Source organism: Spodoptera frugiperda, chromosome 31 (genome assembly GCF_023101765.2).
Source record: "Spodoptera frugiperda isolate SF20-4 chromosome 31, AGI-APGP_CSIRO_Sfru_2.0, whole genome shotgun sequence".
NCBI classification, from domain to species: Eukaryota; Metazoa; Arthropoda; class Insecta; order Lepidoptera; family Noctuidae; genus Spodoptera; species Spodoptera frugiperda.
In genome coordinates this window covers 2,617,454-2,643,682 of record NC_064242.1, presented here as the reverse complement: position 1 = coordinate 2,643,682, position 26,229 = coordinate 2,617,454, and the positions used below count along the sequence as shown (strand labels likewise).

Sequence of the window (26,229 nt, the reverse complement as noted above, 5' to 3'; positions counted from 1 at the left end):
TGTTATCTTTACTATGGTACAACTAGTAATCTATTTAGTTGGGTGTGGTTAGTGTAGGGGATTATCGAGTGTTACTCGATTACTATCTATTAATCGCATTGTTCCGATTGTTGTTAGTGTTTAACCAATAATTGCTGGTTTATTGAGCGAGTGGTCTCAAGTTATTGGTTAGTGGAGTATTGAGTTTCATTACGTGGAAAGGGGTACTATACAATTATGTTTGGACTTTCAAAATTATCAGGATCAAAGTCGAACTCAAAGCATTTATTTCAATGAATCCTTAATTAGGCAATTTTGATTTGTTAGTAGGTACACTTTTTATTAAAGGGGATTATCAAGTTTTGTATAATAAAGTTTCGCAAATAATAAATTTCGTATGCATTTCGTGAGACATATTACATTAATTATGTTTTTTGGCTTCACTCCACTAGTTTCAAGCCATTCTGAGACTCATTTTCATGAACAGCATGCTAACACAGATGACGCGATGACAGTCTCAATGCTACTTGGTCTAGGTGAGTTCCTCGTATAATTTGCCATGACGTTAAAAGCGTCTTCTTGTTATCTATTTGAAATTAATAATTATGACTTTGAGTTTGACTTTGAATAACCTACGTAAGTCGAAAGACATAATAATTAATTAAACTCTTTCATAAACAGTTACACCATTCACTAATATCAGTTACATACAACCAAACGTAATCTACTAAATAACTAAAACACTCCTAAGTAAGAGTAACTTACTAATGAATTCATAGCGGTATGAGTTACTTAGTCAAACTAACTTGTCGACAATACGACTCGTAACTATCAAGTTAACATCAAAGTACTGTGTTTAAGTGCTTCGGTTAAAGATCATGTCGGGTTGGTCTGCGGTTCAAATGTTGCTATTGGGTAATTTAGGAAGCTTTTGGAGGGTTGATTTGTTAGTTATAGTACAGGGTGATTTAGTGTAAATGTTGTCATTTGCATATTGTGTGGTTACGATAGAATGGAATACATTTTGTCCCTTGTCTTTCGTCTTTCCGTGGGTGTCATATAAGCCGACTGCTGTACTGCACTTTTAAACAGAGGGTTTTGAAACGAAACCGCGATCGGCGCTTTGGGGCCTAAAGAGGTTACATCGGGTGAAACATTTCTAATATGACATATTTGAAGTTTTGTAGAAGAATCACCTGGTTGGTTGATTTAATGCAGCCAGCCAATTAGAGAGCCGAACGCGGTCTCTTTTCGATCTCATTTTAAACGTAAAGCAAACTCGTACTAATCCCTCAGAAATTAGGTAACAGTAGTTTCTAATTAAGCTGAACATTTTTAACTGTAATCTTCAGCGTTCTTGCCAATCGTGGTGATTATGATATTATTATGGTAAACCCCAATTACCTATATCAATCTCATTGTGAGAAAGATAGTCTAGAGTGAACCGTCATAGGCTTTCAATGTGATGTGAACCTGTAACACCACGCACCTCAACCATTAACTGTACCACCGAACCACACCCTTCATACTTCCATAATCTTCACTTCCATCACAGCACAACGCAGGGTTCGCAATGATTCCTGACTCCATTAATAATTCAGTTGTAATTCCCGCTTTCCAATCCTAAGTCGTATCATGATACTAACGTGTTGAGAGGTATGGTTGTTTTGTAAGCGGGTTTATGAGCGGTAGCGATAGCGGGTTAATGGTTTAGTTGCTTTGATGTTGTTTAGTACTTTCTACGATCTTTTAAAAAACGTTGCTCTATACTAGGATTTCTCCTGTGTCCTCACCCCACGGTGCATTTACAAAGTTCACATACATATGACACCGAGACCCAAAATAACATTTTTTGGATCACATAAAGGGTTGCTCTGAGCTGGAATCGTACTCGTTACACGTTGCATTGGCTGCCAGTTGCCCAGACAACACATCAATCGTGCAGTCAAAAAAATTGTGTGACTTTATAAATTTTATCTACTTGGTCCACGGTTTATATATACATGAATATCGTATACCATCAGGTGACCCGTCTACTCGTTTGCTCCCAATTCTATAAAAATACTGCCTTAGAGAATGAATTTTGAAAAATCCTTTCTTAGTGCTCATCTACGCCATAAATGGAAGCATGGTGCGAAATATTAAAAATAATAGTTATCGGATGTTTTCACTGACAAAAAGTAGTACGATACCACTGTATGAAAAACTACAAATGAAAGAATACAAACATAGTGCATTTTCTGTAATTTCCATAAAAAATAATAAAAAAAATCGCTAGCAGTATGACCAAGGCCACATCTCCTAAAGTATTCAGGGAACGCGCCACATGTAGGTCGGTAATACTTTACCGCTGTCTCCTCAGCACACCACCGTCATACTTCAGTTACTTACCGCTGAAATATCTACCTAACAACCTAATTACATTCATTACATTACAAAAAGCATTTTATTTATCACGTGTACTTACTTTACTCGCTATATGTATATTCAACTATCGACTCCGACGCGGTTTCACCCGCTCTGCACAGCTCCTACTAATCATAGCGTGATGTCTATTTTAGATAGGGCCTTATTCAGATTGGGATTTATTCAGATAGGACCAGTAGTTTCGAAGATTTCGCGTTCAAACAACTAAACAAAATAAGTGTGGGAGAACCATGCTTTGGCACAAATTGGCCAGCTAGGCCGATGTAATACCACGGCCTCACAGAAAATCAGCGTTTAACAACGCTTGCGTTGTGTGTTTTCCCTAATTACCCACCTTTCCAATCTTCCCAATACCCGATTTCCCAACAACCCTTAAATTCCTAACCTTGCTTAATATCAGGTGATTCATCAGCCTCGTTTACCGGCTTATATGATAAAAAAATTCTTCAGCTTTATGTATTAGTATAGATAATAGTTCAAATGAATTCTGATCTGTATAGAATAGGGGTTCCCAACCTTTTTTGGGTCAAGGACTACTTTTATATCACTCCTGTTAGGATAGGGACACACTTTGATTTTCTCATTCACTCATAAAATCTGATTATTGAAATCAGTTGCTCCTTTCAGTTGTCTCCTTTTATATAAGTGTAAATCGAATTTTAACCGTGGTATTTATTGGACAGAGGTATAGTTTTGTGTATTTCTTTTTCATTACGCATACCATTTTTTGTCTTTTGACTCGAGGTATGGCATTTTAGCTGAGCACTAGCGGTTTTCGCTGTGTTCATTAACATTTATTTATTTGTTTAATTATAAGAATATAAGTTTTGCGTTCAACATCTTACAACGATGAAAATAAACTTCTTTTCTTTCTACAAAACATTAATCGTAACCTTGCATCCACTCTCTTGACCATTAATCTATTTTATAGCTAAAAACAAAACATGTACAGCTTTGTGGCCGATACGATAGGAATGCGTCATCTAGCGCAACGGGAAAAGTCAGCGGTTTTGTGGGCAGCGCTAATTAAACCACTGTATAATTAGGTTACGTGCCGAGTCGTGGCGAACCAACGTATGTATGTACGTCTATGTACTGAGATTGCATATGTATATGGGTTGATTTGTCGTGTAATTTGGGCCTAAATTACGTGTAACTATGATTAGAGGGCTTGAATTATATTGCATAGTGATATTTTAGTTGCAAATAGCTAAGTAGCGTTTTTGTTTTTTAGAAAAAGATATTCTACTGTAAAGAGCTCTCTCTCTATGCTGTATATTGAGTAGCAGTGTCATAAAAATCATATAGGATAATACACATGCCCACAAGAGGTACTGATGCCTGATCCGGAGCTGCTGACTACCTAGCGGGTTTACCGTGACTTCGGCTCGAAAAGCAAGAGTAAAGAACGGGGTGGTTTTTAGTCACTTAGTGTCTGAAACTACCTCACGCCTCGCCCAAGGCAGGAGAATTAATGGGATGATTTTACCTCCTCCCCCAAAGGCAGTACACATCAGGGGACTTATAACGTCTCTAGCAAAAACTTAGTGTTACATTTTATTTGTGCTTGTGCTATTAGGGAATAGAAACCGTAATGTCATACGTTTAATGATATTTTAAGACATAAATTCTACTTGTATTTACAGTAAACACTTATAGGTACACACTATCTACAATTTTCGTCGACTAAATTACTATACAACTTGTTATTACAATTTGTTGTAATGAACTAATCAACACATAGTGTAATCAGCGCGCTGTCGCTGTACGTAACACGGAGCGTACCGCGTGTACGCATGTGTCATGTTCGACAGATACAGATACGGACTTAGAAATTAACATAGTACAAATCGCAAGCATTGTGTTGGTCTGTCACTAACAATATAAAATTTGTTTAGTTTTCAATATGTTCATGCTCGTTTATCGTTGATGTATTTTCAGAATGCGGTGTATAGCATTATTAAATTGCTCTTGCAGCACAGGTGCGGCACAAAAATACACACACGACACCCAACAAACCATTCAACATATGTCAACTCCTTTTGAAGATGTTCCGTGGACGAGCGAAACATACACATTATAACTGAGAAATTTTCGAAAAACCAAAGAAAATGTCCTATTCTAATATAAAAGTCACACACGCAAAATAATATTTTGTTTCTTTTCCCAAGTACAGCCCTGGTGCTACTTATGAATAGTTTCATATAGTTAGCGGTTTGTGATTCACAAACAACACAGACTGACAAATTAACAAGGTTTGTTAGTTTTAGATTGATTGGCAACGAGCTAATATTTAGTTCGGAACAATATTTAGTAAGCAAACATCGCTTTGTGGTTTCTAATTAATGTTACACGAGTTAATTAATTAATTTTCTGTTTAATTACGTGTGAAATCAAGTCCTCTGTGTTTATGATTAATAACAATATTATATTGCATTAAACTGATATGTTTTTACGCCCATATAATATATACATACACATACAATACATACATACACGCCTGTCTCCCAGTTTACCAGAGCTCCGGCGGGAAAAGCAGGAGTAGGAACGGGATGGTTTTTATTTAGTGAGAATCTGACGCTCCCTCTCGCCTCGCCAAAGGCGGGAGAAGTCACTGGATAACATTTCTCTCTCAAAAATAAAAAAACAACTCTTCGGTCACATTAATGTTAGTTAAAATTAATAACATTTTAGAAATAAGTAATTGCGAAATAAACCTTTTCCCTTATTCAGAAATCGACCTTAAATCTTCAACCTCATCACTTACACCTCAACAAACGAAAAACACTAACCTACAAACAAAACCTAGTTACAACAAACACATAGGTCTCACAATCTAGGTACACTAAGTTACCTGAGATCTAGGTGGACCTAGACAAAAAAGGTCCCACTTATCCGAGACGTAATTTCACTCAACACTTGTACCAGTCAGCACTTTGTTAACATTAACACACTATAAAGAGTACAGTGAGGTGCACATAAAATGGACGGATTTACGATACGTCGTGTCGCCAATTACCTACCGTTTTTATTGTGTACGGTAAACGGGTGGGTGTTACACCGAAGCGTAATATAGACGTCGGTTTTTGGTATTATATAGGTAGAATCGTTTTTTTAAACGGTGCAAAACTAGGATTTTCTCTAGGATTACTACGAACTAGGACTTTCGCCAAAGGCGAGAGAAGGAATTAGATGATTTTTGCTATTTAAAAAAGTGTACTTATGGGTGTCGTCAGGGTTACCTAAGGGACTAGGCATTTGATTGAGATTGGGTAGCAGCGCTTTATAAAGACCCTGAACTTTAATCTCCTACCTGCTTACCAAGCATTTGTGACTCCTCTGTTATTGCGGGTCAGGACGGCCCGCTCGTTTGCCCACTATTCCATAAAAAAGCATGGATTTGAAGAAACAGACATTTAAATCGATGAATGAAATTACTGCTAAGGTTTATCCACTCGGAAAACTAATTCTATCACTACCTGATTAACATGGGTAGCGCTTGCATCGAATGACACATACATGACATGCACGATCCCACATTAGGATTCACTGTGATGCAATACCTTCAATTCTTTAAATAGACTCGTATAACTTGGTCTGGCTGAAGTGAGCTACGATTGTGGCTGTCTGTGGCTCTTACACACTCTGCTAATAAAGTTATTGCATCTTGCTCTCTCAAAAAAAAAAAAAACTACGTCATAAGAGTCTAGGTATATTGGTTGAAGTTTAAATTACAAAAACTAATTAGAAGTTCTTGATTAGGCATCAAAATACCTATTATAGGTACTAGTGTGATCCTAGACATTATTTGTTCGATACGCAGTAAGCTCAAAAACATATAATTTTAGCTTTTAATTATATATCAAGAAAAGTAAATAAATCATACAGAAATAATAATTATAGATATTTTAGCTTAGATGGTAGCTAGCTTAGATGGTGGTCTTAAACCTGTTCTAACCAATGCTATTATTTCATTTTAATATTTATTGACAACACAAGAAGTAATTTGACTTTTTTTAACATTTTTTACGCGTATGTAGTAGTTGCTCATGATGAAGAGTCCCTCTGTGACTCGAAACTAGTAAAGCTTTTCTTTATTAATTTAAGTGAGTAAACTGTATTTTTTATTTTATTTAGTAGATAATAAGTTTCGCGGTAATTATTATAAAAATATGAATGAGACACACTTACACTTGTCACACACCAACACTCCCCGCTCATACCATACCAAACTATACAAAAGAAAAAAATGTTTTAAATATAGGTATAATATAAAAAAACCTCATTCTCCAAACTGGTGTTACAAGCCACAAACCCGTCCCCAACGTCACCATACGTTACTCTCGCGATATTTGCAACACTCCTGTATAACAAGTCATGACAAGTAAATTTGACAGCCGCCTGCTTTCCCGGAGCGGCGCAGGCGCAAGAGATGCGGCTAATCGTTCTAACGTTGCTATCACTTTCACTCATATCTAGGGTTGCCATGGTAACAGTAGTTTTATTGTTTTAGTATTTTGTTACGCTTAATGTAAATTCGTATTGGTGACCTAATCTCTATCATAATTGAGATATATACCATAATTTATCATCAAGTATTCGTTGCTTAATCTGTTTTTAGTAGCTAAACTATCTAGATTTCCTTTTATCACAAAAAAATGACAATAATCCAATATACTTGATGATTATAGTTTGCAATCAATTTACAATATATTATTCAAATTTGATCAAACGATTAAATACATAATATAGCTTATGATACATTTCTTCTACACGCCTATGCTTGTTCTCAATAATGAACATTAAACGATCATTTAATAATACGTGTGAACCCTGCACATCGGACAGGCAAGTCCTCGTCGCTCTTGATTTGTGACTTACGAGGTAAGAAAGTTACGGGATTGATTTATTGTTTTATAACAACATCACATTCGAAATCTCTAAGTGGTCCACAGTTATTTACTGGCTTTGTCCACTTGTGAATTGTGAGATGGTTTGTAGTGGCTTTCCTATCTTTGTAAGGAGTATCGGAAGTGTTTTAGCTTTTTTCTTAATAAAACGTGTAGATGGTTTTCATGAATGATGAATTTGGGAATTAATTAGTAGTTTCTTACTGCCGTACGCAGTCATGTAATGGTTACTTAACCCAGTCCTTAGCAATTGTTTTCAGAACAAAATCGTTACTAAGTAATCATTAAAAGTAGTAATCATTTTTAAGTGGGAAAGCCAGCCAGTGATTTCTCTCTCTCCTTAGGTGAGGCGAGAGGGAGTGTCAAACTCTTACTGACTAAAAACCACCCTGTTCCTACTCCTGCTTTTCAAGCCGGAGCCGCGAAAACTCGCTAGGTAGTCCGCAGCACTTTTCAGGAGTTGCATTTATGAACACGAGCACCAAGACATGTGAACATACTTTAGAAAATACGAGATCACAGTTATTCGTGTATTTTTTGCACCAAAAGTTTTTGTATAAATAAATCGTTTTACGTAATTCAAAGAAACACAATACTGTCGTTTAATACAAAATATACAACACTATAAGTCCCTCACAATAGTTTGACTGAATTGAACCTAATGCCTTAGTACTAAGCGATGTAAATCCACGACCGAATAATACACGAACAGTTTAGTGGTCTGTAATCCAAAGGAGAGTGCTGAGAATTGTTCCATTGTACTATCTGGGAATAATAGATACTGAAATGAGAAATATAGCGACCAGATTGGTGATATATTAAAGAAGGGCCAAATTAAAAGTACTCTTAACCGACGAGTATTCATGAAAAGACTGATGACTGTTGATGAAGCGAAAGAGGTATGTAAGATTCGTAGCAATTGGCGTTCCATTGTCTCTGCGTACCCCTATGGGAAAAAGGCTTATGTATGTATAAATGAGAAATTATGTAATTCTTGAATTGAGAATAGCTTGAAGAAGCTCATCGTTTTGGGAAATGTTGAGGAAAGAAGGACAAGGAGACGATCCTCAATGAGATGGTCTGAGCCAGTTAGACCATTTGATTAGGGATCATCCTCTCGTCTGCAGACAGGAGCCGATGTTCACAGGAGGACACTCTGATTAGCTGGTTCATTCTAGCCAGCCAATCAGAGTGCCCTACGCGCTCTCGTTTCGTTTTCGTTCAATGTAAAGAAAACTTGTACTAGGGGAAAACTCGTACTCGTTCTAGGGGCGCTGTTGTGTTTTAAAAACTTTCTGAACCGGTTTTTAAATATAACTAAAAACAATTTACAGTATTATAAAAATCGAAATAGCAGTTACAAAACAGTTATTGAATTAAATTTCATTTTGCAGTTAGTAAAAAGGTAAGTCACGATGTGTTCTGAAACTTTCAGCCTTTCTGAATTTTATTATCCTGTAACTGTACTATCCTTTCAACTGTGGACTAGCTGCAAGTAATTTTTTTTAGTTGTGACAAGTTTTCGAACACGATTTCTTTCAAGCTGTATCTGGGATATCGTACTAATATTATAAATGTTAAGGTTTGATTGTTCATTTGTTACTCTTTCACGTCAAAACGATTGAAGGGATTAATATTGATCTGGAATAGGGTTAGATTATGGCCCGTTATAACATATAGGAAGTTTCTACCAGTATAGTAAAAAAAATATCACCAAAAAATTAATTATTGTCACAAAAATACTAACTGAAAGTAGGGTTGGTGTGTAACGTACAGGTAGATAGATAGTCAATTAGGAGTATTGCCTAAGTAAAGTCTTATTACCAAATAATAATATCTACTATATTATTCCAACTTATATTGTTATAAAACATAGTAGAAAAATCAGTTTACCAGTTCCTCAAATCAGTTTCCGAAGATATAGAAACTGAAAAAATGTTGTGTAGTGTATAGATTATACACTGAATGCGAGTGAGATAGAGTAAACTCGTTGTGTGGTCTTTGTTTATGGGTCAGTCGATGTGAAACCTAGCGTGATTGAATTGTTACATATATTTTTACTCATATTGATATTGTTTTTTTGTATCTGGTTAAGTAATAGTAATAGTTTTTGGTAACTTTATCATTAATCCCTACGAAGGATTACTAATAGTAGAGAAGGATTACTCCCCTATGAAAAATTATTAATAGTAGAGAAGGATTACTCACCCTTGTCTACCCTTATTTTGAAAAAATATCGTTTTGTCTAAGTATCAGTACCGTTTATTCAAATTAAAATAATAAAAGTCACACAGACACAGAATGACAGTTAACTACATATTATGCGCACGCGTCGATGCGCGCGTTGATGTCTTTTATACGCGTAACAAAACTGAAAACACAATTATTTTTTAAAAGCTTCATTTTAATGTCTCGGCTCATTTTATGTGTAGTAAATACTTTAGGAAAGGTCATAATCACCACTTATGAAAGTAATAACCATAAAAGGATAACTGTTCCTTCAGATTGAGCGAAAGATATAAACACACTACTTTCAGCATCGTAAAAATGCGTAAATGCTAATTATGAACCATTTCTGTGTAAGCTTTAGCTGTCAATAATGACTCAAACACTCACCGCGAATACTGGCGTAAGTGTATTTTCGCAAAATGTTAATAATAATTTGATTTAATAGAAACATGTGATTAATGGTCAAAGCCATTAAAGCTTCGGTCACTATCTCAACTTCGGTGTTAGCAATTAATTTTATTTATCTTATCTAAGCCCAGATATTTGTAGATTAATATCTATGGTTATTTTTCTTAAATAATTTGCTAGCATTAATAACAGAGGCAATATATTCAGACAACAGCAATGTTTTAAATTTGTATATGTATTAAGGTTAACAGTAACCGATGACGATTACTCTTTGAAAAATCCTTATTTATTACTTAAGCCGTTGACTTAATACAAACTAACTAGTGTACCGTGCGATTTATTACGTCGCTCCGCATAATCCGTGCGGTGTAATTATTTACACAAGATTAGTACCACTTTTACGTTAACAAGTCGTCCCTAATAAAAGTGCAACAATTTTACTTATGCGATTTCGAGTTGCGTTGCGTCTGTTCATTTCTCCGGCAGTGCTCGGTGTCGCACAGCCCTAGTCGCGCAGTCGCTCAGTCGCGCCCGCGCAGCCACATCGCACGCACGCGTCGCCGCACTCCCGCGCAACACATCGCGAACACTCGTCGCGCATCAAGTGCTACCGTAAACTAAATACATCTGTGACAGTGACATGGTTTTGTGCTTTAATTGGATTCTGTGACGGTGATACGGACCGTAAGTATTTCATTCAACTTTTACTCAATATTATAAGATGCTGATTGATTCAGTTCAGATCGTGCGGCTCACGTCATAAATAAAACTAAGCAACGAATTAGCACGCGACTCGGTACACACAAACCCAATTCATTGAATAGCAATTAATACGCGATCTGCGTTAGTGCGCTTCTGACTTCGTGCACGTATTTAAATTATTTAGAAATCCAAGTCGTCACTTGCAAAAAAATGGACGAAATCGTCGGAGCGTCGCGCGGCGCCGGCGACGCACACGATATGTGGCCAGCCACTCATCTGATCCGTATTTTAAGATGCTGCGGATATTTCTCAGTTATTTATTGGATGAAAAGTAAATTCAGTAGAAATTGCTAAGATGTGGACAGTGCAGTTTCCCCGCTATATTTATTGAGTGAAATTTCTATGCGGAAATTTTTGATCAGCTGTTTCATTTTAGTGACACTTAACTTTCAGCAACGTGCAATTCTAAAATGTACATCGAGATCTGCCAGATGTATTTTAACCAAAAATATCTGTTCATTAAAATTAGGCCAATGTCTCTGAAAGATAAAATATAACAAAAGACTTTCTTGTCAGAAAACTTCAAACAAAATTCAGCTCGGCGTAAACGCGTCAATTTCATCTCATCTTATTTGGACCATAATTTCAGTTTCAACTTTAACAATAAAAATCTACTGAAGCTGTCGCCCGACGAAAGTTTTTATAGTTCTACAACAGAGAATGAAATTAAACAGTAACTTTTGAAATTTTACTACTCTTTACAGAACTGTGAAAGCTATGAAAAAGTAGACTGTATCGTGTAGAGGTTATGGTACAATTTTCAATGAAATCTTAAGTCATGCCTTTTATGAACGTCTGTAACTCTCACATATGTTTTTCTTCCAACTGAACTAGATTGTGTTACCAATACCAAGTGTGATTGAAATCGGACTACATTGATCTATATTTTAAAACCACACTTTATTGAAAATGCGACTGTAATAATAAGTGATAGAACTTAAAATTGAAGTTATGAACAATTTATATTTAAGAATTTTTCATTTAATTGTGTGTTTAGAATATTCATTGAGATATCGAATTATGTAGTTTTTGCGACAATTATATGAATTTTTAAAACATGCATTTCATAATTATCATGCATAGGATACTTTTCAAGCATAATTTTATCTTTTCTTATAAATGAAATAAACAAGAACATTAATTTATCAATCCAGAGAAATGTGCATGCATTGTTTTAAGCAGTTAACAGACAACTATGAATAACGCGAAATAGTTCAGTGTATTTGTCATGAAAACATAAAGCTGTAACACCTAATTTTCTTTGCATATAATTTCCAAGAAGGTTTGTTATTTTGTTTGTCTTATTTCATGTCACAACGGAGCGATTTAAGATTAATATTTTTGTTGTTTGAAGATAGTGAATGGAGATCGAGTCATTTAGGCCTCTTTTTTAGATTAACCGTGGCAAAACTGCTTTCCAACAATTATTTTTTTATATTTAGCTTTTCTTATCGTCCGCAATTCACTTTCTTACTTTTTTCTTAACTTGCTAATTTCTATCTAAATTATTATTTGACTACTAGTACAAACATTATATTTTAATTTGTGTCGAAAGTAACGCGTGTTAAAATTAACTTATATTATGTGAAATCGTGTCTAGGCATGTAACTACCTACCACAACAACATAGTCTGTTAACTCAATCGATGAACTTAAACTTAGTTACCGATCAAACCGCCAACGACAAATAAACACATCAAACTTCAATCAAGTGGCGACTTGGGAATTAACTGGTTCAACTAAGTTTGTATTGTTGTTTGAAGATATTGTATAGTATGTATAGTAAGTAATATATAGGTAGTCCTGGAAGTAAAATATTGTTACATAAAATAAACATTTAATTCCTCATTTTTTTTTAAATTATACTCGTTTTTTACCATCACCTAGTTTTCGGCATTTGGGAGTGTTAGGGCTGGTGCCGACCGGGAGCTACGGACTGCAAGCGAGTTACCGGGGTTCCGGCTCGAAAAGCTGGAGTAGGAACGGGGTGCAGTTTAGTCAGTATGAGTCTGACACTCCCTCTCGCCTCGTTTAAGGCAGGAGAAGTCAATGGATGACTTTCCCCTCTCAAAAAAAGTAGTGAAATATTAAAAGCTAATGATGATGATGTTGATAACATATGTAATTCCAGAACGGTCTATGTAATTCAGCGAATAATTTGATGACAATTAATTGCATAGTGCAACAGGCAACCATCTAGCTTTCGCAACTACCGACCAAACTGAAGAATCACTTAAAATAATTACTGAGAAAGTCTTTAAACCGAATTAGCACTAAGTGGTGTCCGAAATTGTATACAAAACGGGGGTCATTAACCTCTGAACCTGTGCCTAGATGTGGTACAAATAGGTTTTCTAAACGATCGCATTATTTCGTCGTGAGAACTGACGGTTACGTTGAACCCGGTACCGGCGAGAATATGTTGGTGATGCACTCAGGTCATTTAGTTAAGAACAGGATACATCCGGAGTCAGTACTTAAGACTGATAGTTTTTTGTATAAGAATGGGTTTGCTATGTAATTCCCATGCTAAGCTGTTTTAGAGAATGCCGCTTGCTCTTTCTGTATGATAAAACTATTAATCTGGAATTGTGCCCAGTATATGGCAATAGGCTCACCCCCTATTACATGGGACCTATAACACAAATGGTGAAAAGTGGGTGTACATTGTTTAGCGGCATCGTGCTGTAATGTGCACCTCTGCCTACCTCTTCGGGGGTAAAAAAGGCGTGATATTGCGTAAAACTATTAAGAGAGATTCGAAAACTAAAAATAGCATTTGAAGACTTCACTGGAAAATAGCTATAATGAATTAGGTATTTACTACGTGGTTTTTCCTGCCATTACGTTCAATATTGCTTGCATGCGTTTACTCATATCGTATTATTACATTATTTTCTCATATCCGGGCGGGTAACAAAATAACGTCGGGTACAGTATAGGAGGATATACATGTATCCGTTTTATCTAATGTATATTTTATAATAACTATCGTGAGACATACTTACTAAATTGAATAAACATTACAGTTTATTCACGTTCATTAATGTAGAAAAGCTCTACTAGTTTCGAGTTGCAGAGAGTTTCTTTAACATGAGCAGCGTCCGCAGACGCGGCGTCCATGAGTAGGCTGCGCGACCTCGTGATGAAGAGTCCCTCTGTGATTTGAAACTAGTAGAGCTTTTGCTTCCATTGATGTATTATACTATTACTGTATTTGTTATAACCTAGAAAGACGTAAAACGGCGGTAACTGTTTTAGGTTAGAGGTCCCTTTAAATTTATGGAGAGGTTGGTGAAAATTGCCTTTAAATATTCAGAAAGATAGATCTCCAAAAATACTGAAACACAAGAGGTTATCAATTTATTCATATTCTTGATTACCGCTTGCATACTCGTACTATCATTTATATGTGAGATAACAGTATTATGATACTGGAAATTGTACACCACAAGAAGTTATTACTTCTAGTCAGGAAATTATAGTGGAGAGTGGAAATACCAGGCCCCAGTACAATGCTTCCTCAATTAAATATTTCTCTCATTAACATGCATAGAAATATGTACTACTACTGAAATTGAATTCTAAGAAGACATAGAGCTATTTACTCGTTGAATACCCAGGACAAGTAAGAAGAGACTTCCCAAACCTCAACTTCCCCTACAACCCTTAAATTCTTTAAAATTACTAACCCCCAAACTGGCAACGCACTTGTAACGCCGTTGGTGTTTCGGATGTCCATGGGTGGCAGCGATTTTTTTTTAATTTTTTTTGCTTCATGCATCAGGTGATCCGTCTGCTTGTTTACCGACTTATACGATAAAAAAAGAAAAAGGTAAAATCATATATGTTAGCTATCTAAATAAAACCCAATCACCTTTTTTTTGAGTGGGGAACATTATCCGATGGCTTTTCCCGCCTTAGGTAAGGCGAAAGGGAATGTCAGACTCTTACTGACTAAAAACCACCCCGTTCCTTCTCCTGCTTTGAGTCGGAGCCCCGGTAACCTTTTACGTTGTCCGCAGCTCCGAAGTCCAATCACCTTGGAATTTATCTATGTAAAGAAAATCTAATATGATTCATTTAGGTATAATAAAATACTTCCTGACCTTTCAACCGCCATCTTAATTTATTCAGTTTTATGTCTAGAACGGTAATGTAACAGTATATTTTACATGTTTACTATAAAAATCGAACTGCGGAACATATTGTTAGTTATTAGTTCCGAAAATGGATGAATCAAAATTGTGTGTGTTTGAATGAAATATTATAGTAATTTGATATTTGGAATGATTGCAGCTTAAGATGAAGTTTGAAGTTCGATTTCTAGTTTGAGTTAGGGAAATTATAATTGAGTACTTTTTAGATTTTTACAATTTCCAGTTACGACATGGAATATTTTACAACAACGACTTTTATAACTATCTTAAAATAAGTTTTCTAATGGAACAAAATTATATAAGAAAATTTTAGTTTAAAGTTCTAATATTACGGCTTATGTACCTACCATGTCCTGTCTCTGTACCATCCTAAGGTAGACCGACACTGACAGAGGAGAGAATGTCCTACGCATCAAGTTCGCCTTGTACTATATTATGTGTAAAAGTGTTAAATAAATAAATATATGTAGTATAGATACACATACATCTTATGTATCATTTTTCATATCGTCATAATAGCAATAAATAATCATAATAACAGGGTCCGTAACATACCACACAAATTCTTAACGCCCACGCAAAATACATACTTGATACAAAAAAAAAATAATACATAGCGAATTTTTTCTTCTAAAATACGGAATCTTTGTAGCCATCAATTTTATCAGTCGATAAATCATATCAAGTGTACAGTTTCTTCGATCTAAGTGAACAGTTATCTTGTTAGTAAATGTACACACATGTATATACATTGTACATACAATATGTATATAAGGTGTTCTAAAATTATCTGCTACGGATTTAATGGGAGGTAGTGTTGTGTTTGAAGATTATAATATTAAATATACATTACTGATTATTATGAGTATTTTGTTTATCATACAAAAAAATCTATGTGTTTGTTATTATATTATAACCTTTCATACTCTTTCAATCAATTGATAACAATTCTTTTCATTGACGAAGCGATACATCGTGCATATTTGTGAATCACGTTATGCAGAGTAGAGTAAATATTTATTTAACTTCTTTATGTTCTCAAATTAAATAAACTAGCCCGGTGTACAAAATTTCTTTACTATTGTAATATTCAAACTCAACACTACCTCCTATTAAAGACGTGGCAGATAATTTTAGAACACCTTATATATGTATGTATTATGTACATACATTGTACATTGACCACAAATATGTGATAATTTCAACACCGTTATAAATTTTACACTTTGTCAATCTATTTTTTGGTGCGAACATAAGGATCTGCTTTTCGTTAAATACGAGTATGTTTGAGTTTGAAGTGTGATTATGCAGTTTTTTTTGTTATTTTACTTCTACATAACAATGACATCACACTTTTTATTCTAATTTGGGTTAAGCAGAAAAGACTTCTTATTATTTAAGTTATAAATCCCATGTAGGTATAATAGGAGATATGCCGCATTGAAAAATAATATTATAGTGCATGCGGAAGTAGTTGGTCGCTCGCGTTAAACTTTAAAACGTTCATTTGTCTTTTATTTATTATTTTCAATAATTTAACAATTATTGTTCACGATATCTCGAAACTGACCATCGTTGTCTTGTCTCAAATGCGTTGCAAGTAGTAGGCAATTCACCCCATCACCCCTGTCGCCACCTAAGGAGCAGCCGATAAGATCTTCTACATCTCTGGTATTTACCCTTTTAAGCAAAGCGTGAAGATTTTTTTCTATTAATAAATAAAAAATAAATAAATAACGTCACCCCTTTAATCCCCGAAGGGTGCACATTATGGCACATAATGCCAATGTACACCCACATTTTACAATTTATGTTGTAAGTCCCATGTAATAGGTGGTGAGCCTATTGCCATATACCGGGCACATTTCCAGACTCCGTGCTACCACTGAGAAATTTTCGAAAAACCGAAAAAAGCCCAGTACTTCGCCCGACCCGGGAATCGAACCCGAGACCTCTTGCCCGGCAGTCGCACTTGCAACCACTCAGCCAACGAGGCAGTCTTCTTTCTTTTTGTATTTTTCTTTCTTCAGTTTTTTCTATTAACTATAATTATAAAGCAGTTTCAATCTTAATGGCCATGTAGTATTTCCCAGACGTAGCGTTTATAATAAGCTAGACAGACAATTACAATGATAATCTCAACTATGATATAATTAATTATTAATTATTATGTTATCGTTATAATAATGTGAAAGTGACTTTTTTTATTCTAATAATAACTCTCTCTGTTGCACTTGTTTCTTAGCTTTTTACCGACTTCAAAAAAGGAGGAGGTGCTATGTTGTGATGTTTGTTTTTTTTTTTAATAGTGTGGTACCAACTTCTAACCTATCAGTGGGTGGATAACCTATCAGTACTAATAATAGTATATTTTTACATTTTATTTGTTTTAAGATTTTTTAAGTCGGCTTTTTAAACGTAGTTTTTTATTTTAATGTGTAATATGGGATTATTAGCATAACTGACAAGAATTATTTACTGGTGTACTAAAAGGTGTACTAAAAGAATAAGCCTGTCAATCTTACTCTACAAAATAAAATAATTATTAATTACTACATAGGTAGAGTGATTCAAGAGGAAGGTTTAGTGTATAATACCTAATATATCGTTACATCTTTTATCCTCAGGCAGGAAGGGTAAGTGCTTATTGCCATATACCGGGCACATTTCCATTTTCGAGAATTTCTCAGTAGTATTATGTAGACTGGAAAAATAATTATTAATTACAATATAAATTAAAAAACAGATATTATACCAACAATATAGATCGTATATCACCAAGAAAGTGTTGCACGTTGGTATTTGTGTTCATACATTAATTACTCGGTTTTCACGCATGCGCTCATGCAAATTCTCTATACAGCGAACTAGTGTGCGTCTATACAGCGGACCTCCACGAGATTTATGATAATATGTTTGCAATAAGAACATAATATTATTTATATTTTGTACCTATAAAATTTTAACAACATAGAAATACTGGAGATCCGCACTCCTTTTTAAAAGGCCGTTAACGCGTGACTCCTCTGGTGTTGCGGGTGCTTACCATCAGATGACCTGTCTGATCGTTTACCCCTTATTTCATAAAAAAATTCCGAAACTAAGATATAATTTGACTATGGGTCTCTTAGTATGAGTATGTTTTATGTTTAATGAGGTCGAAACGAGAACGCGTTCGATGCTCTGATTGGTTGGTTCATTGAAGCTGGCCTATCACGATGCTGAACGCGGTCTCCTTTCTCGGTTCTCGTAGGTGATAGGCGGTTACGCCTCTGAGAATAGTAAAGAATAATAGAAGATAGTATTTCCATTATTTTAAAAGTAACCACGACTACATTTTTTTATGCTTATTATTGATTTCATTTTGTATTTCAAGGTGTAACCTTGATATTGATTAACTTAAGATTTTTTTTACTTTTATTTATTAGCATTAGATATATCAATTAGATTAGTTGACGAGGACATAATGATTAAAAGCATTTTTTCAGTTTTTAAATTATTCATTTATTAAATACTTTTATCATTCAATAGTGTGAGGAGTTCGATATCTCGTTGGGAGTCCGCTATTCTAACGCACACTAACTAGGCGAGCTGCGCATGCGACTGTGTTAGTAGCTCGTGCAGTGAGAGTTAGAATGTACAGTAACCCAGTGTTGTAGGAAATCATTTCTTTTTATTATATTGCTATGTTTTAATCTGGTTCAATGTTGTATTCTTTATTATGTTTCATTGATTGTTTATTTAAAAGTAACTCCGGATGTAATTAATGGCTATTTTTTTAAATGTACTTACATGTTAAGCTATGCTCTCAATTTGTCATTTGTAATTAATTTTCAATCATATTATTTTGCATTATAGTTGAAATTCCAGTGAGGAGAGGTCTAAGTAGCTTGAACTGGTGACGTCTGTACCTAGGACATTAATTTATGCTCAGTATTCACATCATATCAACAGCCTATAAGTGGCCACTGCTGACCAAAGGCCTCATCTCACACAGAGAAGGTTTGAGCATTATCACCATGCCTGCTTAATACAGGCTGGCGATTTCAAACTTTTGATTAGGAACTATAAGCCCAGGTTTCCTCACGATGTTTTCCTTCCCCGTTTGTCAGTGGTGTCTAAATAATATTAGACTTAATTATAACCCGAAAAAAGTCACATTGGTTCTTTCCATTGGTAGATTTCAAACCCACAATCTTATGCGTGAGAAGCGGGAATCTTAAACCTTTGGGCTCACCAAGATATTTACTCAGTATATTATCAGTACCTATCACAAGACCAAAAATTTTAATCAAATAAAGTGTACATAACAGTCACTAACAATCATAGACAGAAAAATAGAAATAACTATTTCTAAAAGCGGAAATCTATTAAGTTAATCGTTATGTAAATATATCTTTATCTTAATATTCGCAAATGATTCCAAATATTGGGACGCTATTAGCTTGTTCGCATCAATTTTATTAATTTGCATCGATTTTATATTATTATGCAAATGTTATAATGTTTGCTGACATGCTTTTATTGAATGGATAAAATAGTAATTCTATTTATTTGGTGATACTTTTGGTTATTTATTGATGTGCTGAGTTTAGTATTGCCTATAATATATTTTTAATATTAATTAATTTAAATTAATAATGGTGAACTATTATTATGGTGTAAGCCGATAAACGAGCAGACGGATCACCTGATGGTAAGCAATCGGCCCCTCCCATGGATACTCAAAACTCCAGAGACATTACAAGTGCGCTGCCAGCCTTTTTGGAGTAAGGAATTTGAGGGGTTCTTGAGGAATCGGGGATTGGAAAGATTGGAAAGGGGGATACTTGAGCCTTTTGCTAACTCACTCAAACAACGCAAGCGTTGTTTCACGTTGGCTTCGTGTGAGGCCGTGGTCACTCCATTCGTGCTGAAGCATGACTCTCCCACACTTAAAAACTCACTCACTGTTAAACTAACTGCTTAACCTAATCGAACAAATTACAAGATTAGAATTTGCTCATGCGATCACACACGATATAGCCTTAGCCATTTAGCAAATGTGAGAAGCGGTCTAAAATGCAAATGAACCAAACGTTTCGATGACTTCTCGCCAAATTACAATATTAAATGTTACAGACAAGTGCTGCAGGAAAGTTCTTATTCTTTTTAAAGTAGAAAGTTATTATGAAAGACTTTCATAATTATTCATTGTTAATTTTATTAGGGTGCTCGGTTAATTTCCATTAAAATTCATTAAGAACATTTTTGCGCAAAAGTAAAAAGTATTTGGTTAAAATATGGGTCAATTAAATTTAGCGACCGGTGCGCTGCTAAATTATGTGGAATTTGTTAAAAATAACTGTTACTGTAGAAGAGTTCTTTTAATATATTTTACAATGTGCCTGCGTCGGGTCATCTTTGCATTTTTTTTAATCGCTGATTCTTTAATTAAGCAAAGTAGGTATAGTTTTTTTTTATTAATTTCTTACGATTATGGATTTTCAAAGAAAACAGTTTTAGTGTAAACCAATTATTACTATCGTTTGTTTGTTTCAACGCGCTAATCTCTGGAACTAGCGGTCAGATAAAAAAATGTGTTCTATAGTCAATTCATCGAGGAAGGTTATATGCTATATAACATCACGCTATGATCAACAGGAGTCGAACAGAGCGGGTGAAACCGTGGGGAAGCTAGTTAGGCATATACTTGGTTTTGAATATTTTTTCCCCAAAAAATCAAAAAAGACAATTTTATAGTGAGTAAAAATAAGTTTATCGTATTCCAAAATTCCGAATACATTTAACCCATCCAATACATTTAAATCCTTAGGCCAAATTTTTTTTTGTACGCTTACGACACTGCTAATTTTGCGCACGCCAATAAATGCCATTGACCGTCACAAGATATCAATTAAAGAAAAAAAACATAAACATTAAAAGTTGATCCGACACACGAAAGTTGAAATACTTTCACTGGACCACCGAGCAAGTTCATTCAGATAACAAACTATATTAATTACCTTCTGATTGCGTAACATCGGCTTTTTACGAGTATATGAGAAAAATTATTGCTTTTTTTAAATGCCTATCTTGGTTAATTTTAATGTGGTATCGTGGTACCGATTGCCCTCGTTTTTTAAAGGTCGACTACTCGTTTTTATCTCTGTACCCTTAGTACGAGTTCGCTTTACGTTTAAAGTAATCGAAACGAGAGCGCGTTCGGTGCGATGATTGGCCGGATCGAATAAATCAACCTACGACAGCACTTCCATCCCCATCATATAGATGGTTAGCAGGCCACAACTGTGCGCTTCTCACGAAAGTTTCTGCCTCGGAGAGTAATAATACTGTGGAATGGGCTGTCCCGAACCGAATGGTTATTTCCGAATCTATATGACCTTCAAACCTTTAAGAGAATAGCGTATTACTTCTTAAAAGGCCGGCAATACACCTGTGACAACTCTGGTGTTACGGTTGTCTATTGTCTATGGGCGGCGCTGATCGCTTACCATCAGGCGTCCAGACTGCTCGTTTGCCCCCTATTCCATTAATAAAAAAAACAGAGCGCCGATTTGCAATTAGCATATTACTCATTCTGCTAGCCAGAAAGACTATATACATTCCCTTTAAATAGAGTAGAAAAGTTAGACACAGTATACTAGAATATTGTGTTCAAAAAGGTAGATGTTTATTTCAATTATTTATAAGTACTTCTCACAAAACAATACAAATTAATATACAAATTAAATTAAACAACAAAAGCAACAGTTATTTATTTACTTTCTAGGCAATTTGTAATTAAAATCAGCACCTACCATGCCCTCGTGCCGACAATTACGTAATAAGTAATCTTTGTATTAAAACATTGAATTAAATACTGGGAAACGTGCCGTTTAAAACAGAAAGGGGCATGTAAAACTCTTTCAAAACATGGAATAATTAGCATAGAATTTTTTGGAGATTTTATCACACGCCTTGTCGGTCGAGTGGTCACAAGTACGACTGCTGGATGAGAGGCTGCGATTACCGGATTGGCTAAAGTACTGCTGGGCTTTTTTCGGTTTTTCGAAAATGACCTAGTAGTAGCATGGAGTATGGAATTGTGCCCAGTATGTGGCAATAGGCTCCCCATTACATGGGAATTATAACAAAAATGGTGAAAAGCGGGTGTACATTTTAAAGTGGCATTACGTGCTGTAAAGTGCACGTTTGCCTACCTCTTCAGGGATAAATGGAGTGACGTTGAATATACATGATTTTGGAGATTTTTTTCAAACAGAATTCTCAACAATCTCAGTCCGATATCTGATTATCTCATGCAATGCATAATGTTTTAATTAACGAGTTCAATGAACTTATTGAATGAAGTTCAAAGATGGTTCTGTTATACGTTTTTGCTACTCTAATGATGGAGTGAAGATATTTCTCTGTATTGTGTAGTTTTTGCCCATATTATTATATTTTGCAATTCATTATTTATTATTATGATTTTGACTTTCGAGTGTTATGTTTCTTTTTGTGGTCGCGATGAAAGTATTTAGTGTGCATTGTATGCTATTGAGAGTTCGTGATTATGAGTTCTTTGAGCTTTGGTAATAAAATTGGTATTTATTTATTTACATTGGTTCTGCGATAGTCTCTGTTTATGACAACAAGATCTTCATTTAGAAGTATCATTAATTATCAACAAGTTTTAAGCCTTTTTTATGATGGATAGAAACTTTTAAAAGGCGCCTAGCTTTCTGGGAATATAAGACTAGGCAGTATGGGATTTATACCTCACCCTCAGCACATGTGTACGGGGAACCGGGTCCTCGAATAGACCTGCCGAAGCCCCCACGGTGCGACGCCTGCTATAGCACATCCTTGGAAGACGTGCATCTCCATTGAGCTTTGCTGTGCAAGCTGCACGGCAGCACATGACCACTGTGCTACCGTCTTCCCTGAAGCCACTGGGTGGGCACCTAGAGTCCCCACTCTTTGCGCCCCTGGCCCCAAAGGTAAAACAAGTTTTAAGCCTAGTTCGTACATACAAATAAATAGTCTAAATTAGTATAAAAAACTGAAACGATGCTTACTCAAAATGAATAACGCCACCAAAATAATTTTGATTTTACCGTCCACTTCTGAAAATAGGCCTCCCTGAAGAAGACCAACCTTCTCAGCGCTTGAAGTAATGAGATCCAATTATTAAATAACCGAAGTACTTAACAAAAATCCTCAAGAATAGCAGACTGAGTGAAGTGGTTTTCAACAGTATATAAGTATTTTATGCAATATTTTGGTTCGAAATTTTCATTCACAATCATATTCAAGTATTCGGTATCGAATTCATATGAATTTTAAATGAAGACATTGTTTATTTATATTGCAATATTGGAATATTGAAGTAAGATAAAAATACAATATCGAGATTTTATACGTAATCGATTCGGTGCATAATTAATTGACTCGTGGTCAATAATGAAGTTCCTTTTGTTTTTATTGTGACATAAGTCTGAATTTATTGTACTAGTGGTCGCCTAGTGGCCGAAATTCGACCATATATGATTTAATTTACAATACCACTTAACGTACGTTGAAGGATAATTTTTATTTAATTCAAACTCTTTTATAAAACTCTTTTGATATGAGACGTGAGAATATCATCGCAATGTCTATCGATTTTGACGTTTTGTCAAATACGATCAGATACTATGCATGTGTGTGTAATGTTTTATTTATTGATTTAATGTACTTTATAAGCATTATTTTTGAAAAATATTAGCGCTATGCACTTCTCCTACACATAAACTATAAGTATACCAAATTTTATGCTCCTACGTCCGCGCAATTTTCGTAAACTGTGGTCCAAAGTTTTTGCATCACGTATTAATATATAGATTCTTTATAAAGAAATTATATCGAACATATTAAAGAAGGGCCAAATGAAAAGTACCCTTAACCGATGAACATGCATGAAAAAACTGATTACTAAATTAATTATTATGTTATCGGTTTACTCACGTATTTGTTTGACGAGGAACTCATGAATATGAGCCTCTAGCATGGCTTGAAACTAGTCGAGTTCCTCGTCAAACAAATACATGAGTAAGCCGATAACATAATAATTAATTTAGTTTGTCTCACGAAAGCTACAATAAGAAGATTCATAGCAATTGGCGTTGCATTGTCTCTGCCTACCATCACGTGAGAAAGGCGTGAGGTTACGTATGAATATATTAAAAAATAAAGCAACTAATATTATTCTATAAAAATATAATCGAGAAATCTATCAGCCAATAAAAATAAAAGAAAAAAATCGCATTAAACTCAGCACCGTATACTTAATAGTGTTGATCCTTTATTCCCACGCCATCAGCATCCGTTAAGAGCTTATTAAGTAGCTTAAAGGCGTATTAAGCTGTTTAGACATTGCGTGTGCGCTTGATTTATATCTTAATGTCATCCTGAGACTATTGGACGCGTATTTGCGTTTTCCGTATCATGTATTTGATTGGCGTTTAAATGTGCATTGCGCTTGTATTGAAAGTATCAAGATTGTTTGATGTTTTGCGTGTGGGATTGAGTTATTATTTTTTTATTTTGTAATTTTTTTCTATGGTAGGGATATGTGTGTTTGAGAGTTTATATTCTGTTTGAAAGGTCTTGGATTGTATAAAATTTAGTTTGTAGAAGGTATTATAACACTTGGTTTTGTGTATTTCAATTTTTTATCATCGAAGGTAGAGGTAGTCGAAGTAGATATGACAACCGGTAACCCGCTAGGCAGTCCGCAGCTTTGGATAGATATGATCTTAAATAACAAATTCGTAGATGTTAGATTAGATAGAAAATCAAATTATGCAATAATTAATTGTAGATAAAATTAAATATATTTTGAAAGTAAAGACTTCAAACAACACTAGTTCTCCTAATAGTGACAAATTCCCTAATTAGCAGAATCACCGTCCAATTACTAAGGAGGTCGTATATAAATCATAAAAACACCTATATCTTTTATGATTGATATATTTTATCACAAGGGAAAGTCTTCATTAGTGGGTCTGATATTTCAGTGTTATATTGCGATTGTTCCCAAATTATTTGTGGTTTTCCATTGTGTCTGTAATAGTCATGAAAGACGTGTGTTGGTTGAGTGGTTGAAAGTGCTGAGTAAGATCGGTTTCACACAAACGTTTGTCTACCGTAGGTGTTCGATTCGGTTTGGTAAACGTATGTACAGCGCAGACGCTGCGACAGCGCGACGCATTTGGCATGCTATGAGGTATCTCATACATGCTTCCTGAGTTGCAAAGAATTGCATAATTGGAGTGCTTTCAGTTTTTTTTAATATTGTCAGTAGTGGTACAGATTACAGAGTCTGCAATTTGCCCTTGTGTGTAACATATGTCGCATAAAAAATGGTAAGAAGTAAGCGAGCCTTTGTATAGTGTCCACGTCTGCCAATTAATTATTAAGGCGTAATTAATAGACATTTGAATTTGTATTAAGTCAAGAAAATAGGCAATAGGTTCACTCTCTATTACATGGGACTTATATCACCAATGGTGAAAAGTGTGTATACATTGTGCAGTGGCATTACGTGCCGTAATGTGCACCTCTACTTACCCCTTCGGGGATAAAAGGCGTGATGATGTTTTTCAAGAAAATCTTTTTATCTCAATATTATTAACCAACAATAATTCTAATCCATATCTATTTTTTCTATCAATTCCGGTATTCGAATGATCAATGGAACCACACCCAAGGTTTATGAGCCACCGTATTGGCTCAACCGACCGTATAGAGCTCCGTTTCCGAGTAACACCACAATAAAGAAAATATTAAAACCGTATAATAGTCTCGCAATAAATATGGCCGGCTATTAATGTCTTATAGCCTTGATTTTGTTGCTTCTTCACGCTATTCTGTTGTGGGGTGGACAGAGATCAGAAAAGAAGAAGAAATTGTGTTTTTTGGCAATCTCGTATGGTGTCGTGCATTAATTGTAAATAGGTATACTTCTGAATAGCTATATATTATTAGTTCTTGCATCATTGGTCTAGTGGTCGCAAGTGCGTATGTTGAGCAAGAGGTTTTGGCTTCAAACAACAACTATTCGTACAAACCCGCCACAACCTCCTAAAACCGCTGTAACTCCTGTAACCCATCTACATTAGATACAACCATAAAAATACCGAAAAACTGAAGTTCGTCGCGTCGCTGGGAAAAGTAATGACTGTCTTGTATACCGCAACTAAATAAATCAGAAGATATGATTAGTGGAGAAGAAAAACCAAACGATAGTTTCTGTTACCTTAAATGCTTTTATGACTTCTTTGGTGTTTCGGGTATCCATGGGCGGCGCTGATCGCTTACCATCAGGTG

The 26,229-nt window shown here is 35.1% G+C and overlaps 1 protein-coding gene across 2 annotated transcripts in view; it reads left to right on the top strand.

Annotated features, from left to right (window-relative positions):
* Positions 1 to 10,452: 10,452 nt before the first annotated feature.
* LOC118282013 (serine proteinase stubble) overlaps positions 10,453 to 26,229 on the top strand; it is a 160,875-nt gene continuing 145,098 nt past the window's right edge. The window contains exon 1 of one of the 2 annotated variants that reach the window (XM_050707356.1): positions 10,453 to 10,637. The gene's annotated coding sequence lies outside the window, so the exon portion shown is untranslated. The remainder of the gene's footprint in view (positions 10,638 to 26,229) is intronic. The other variant, XM_050707357.1, reaches the window with a different exon arrangement.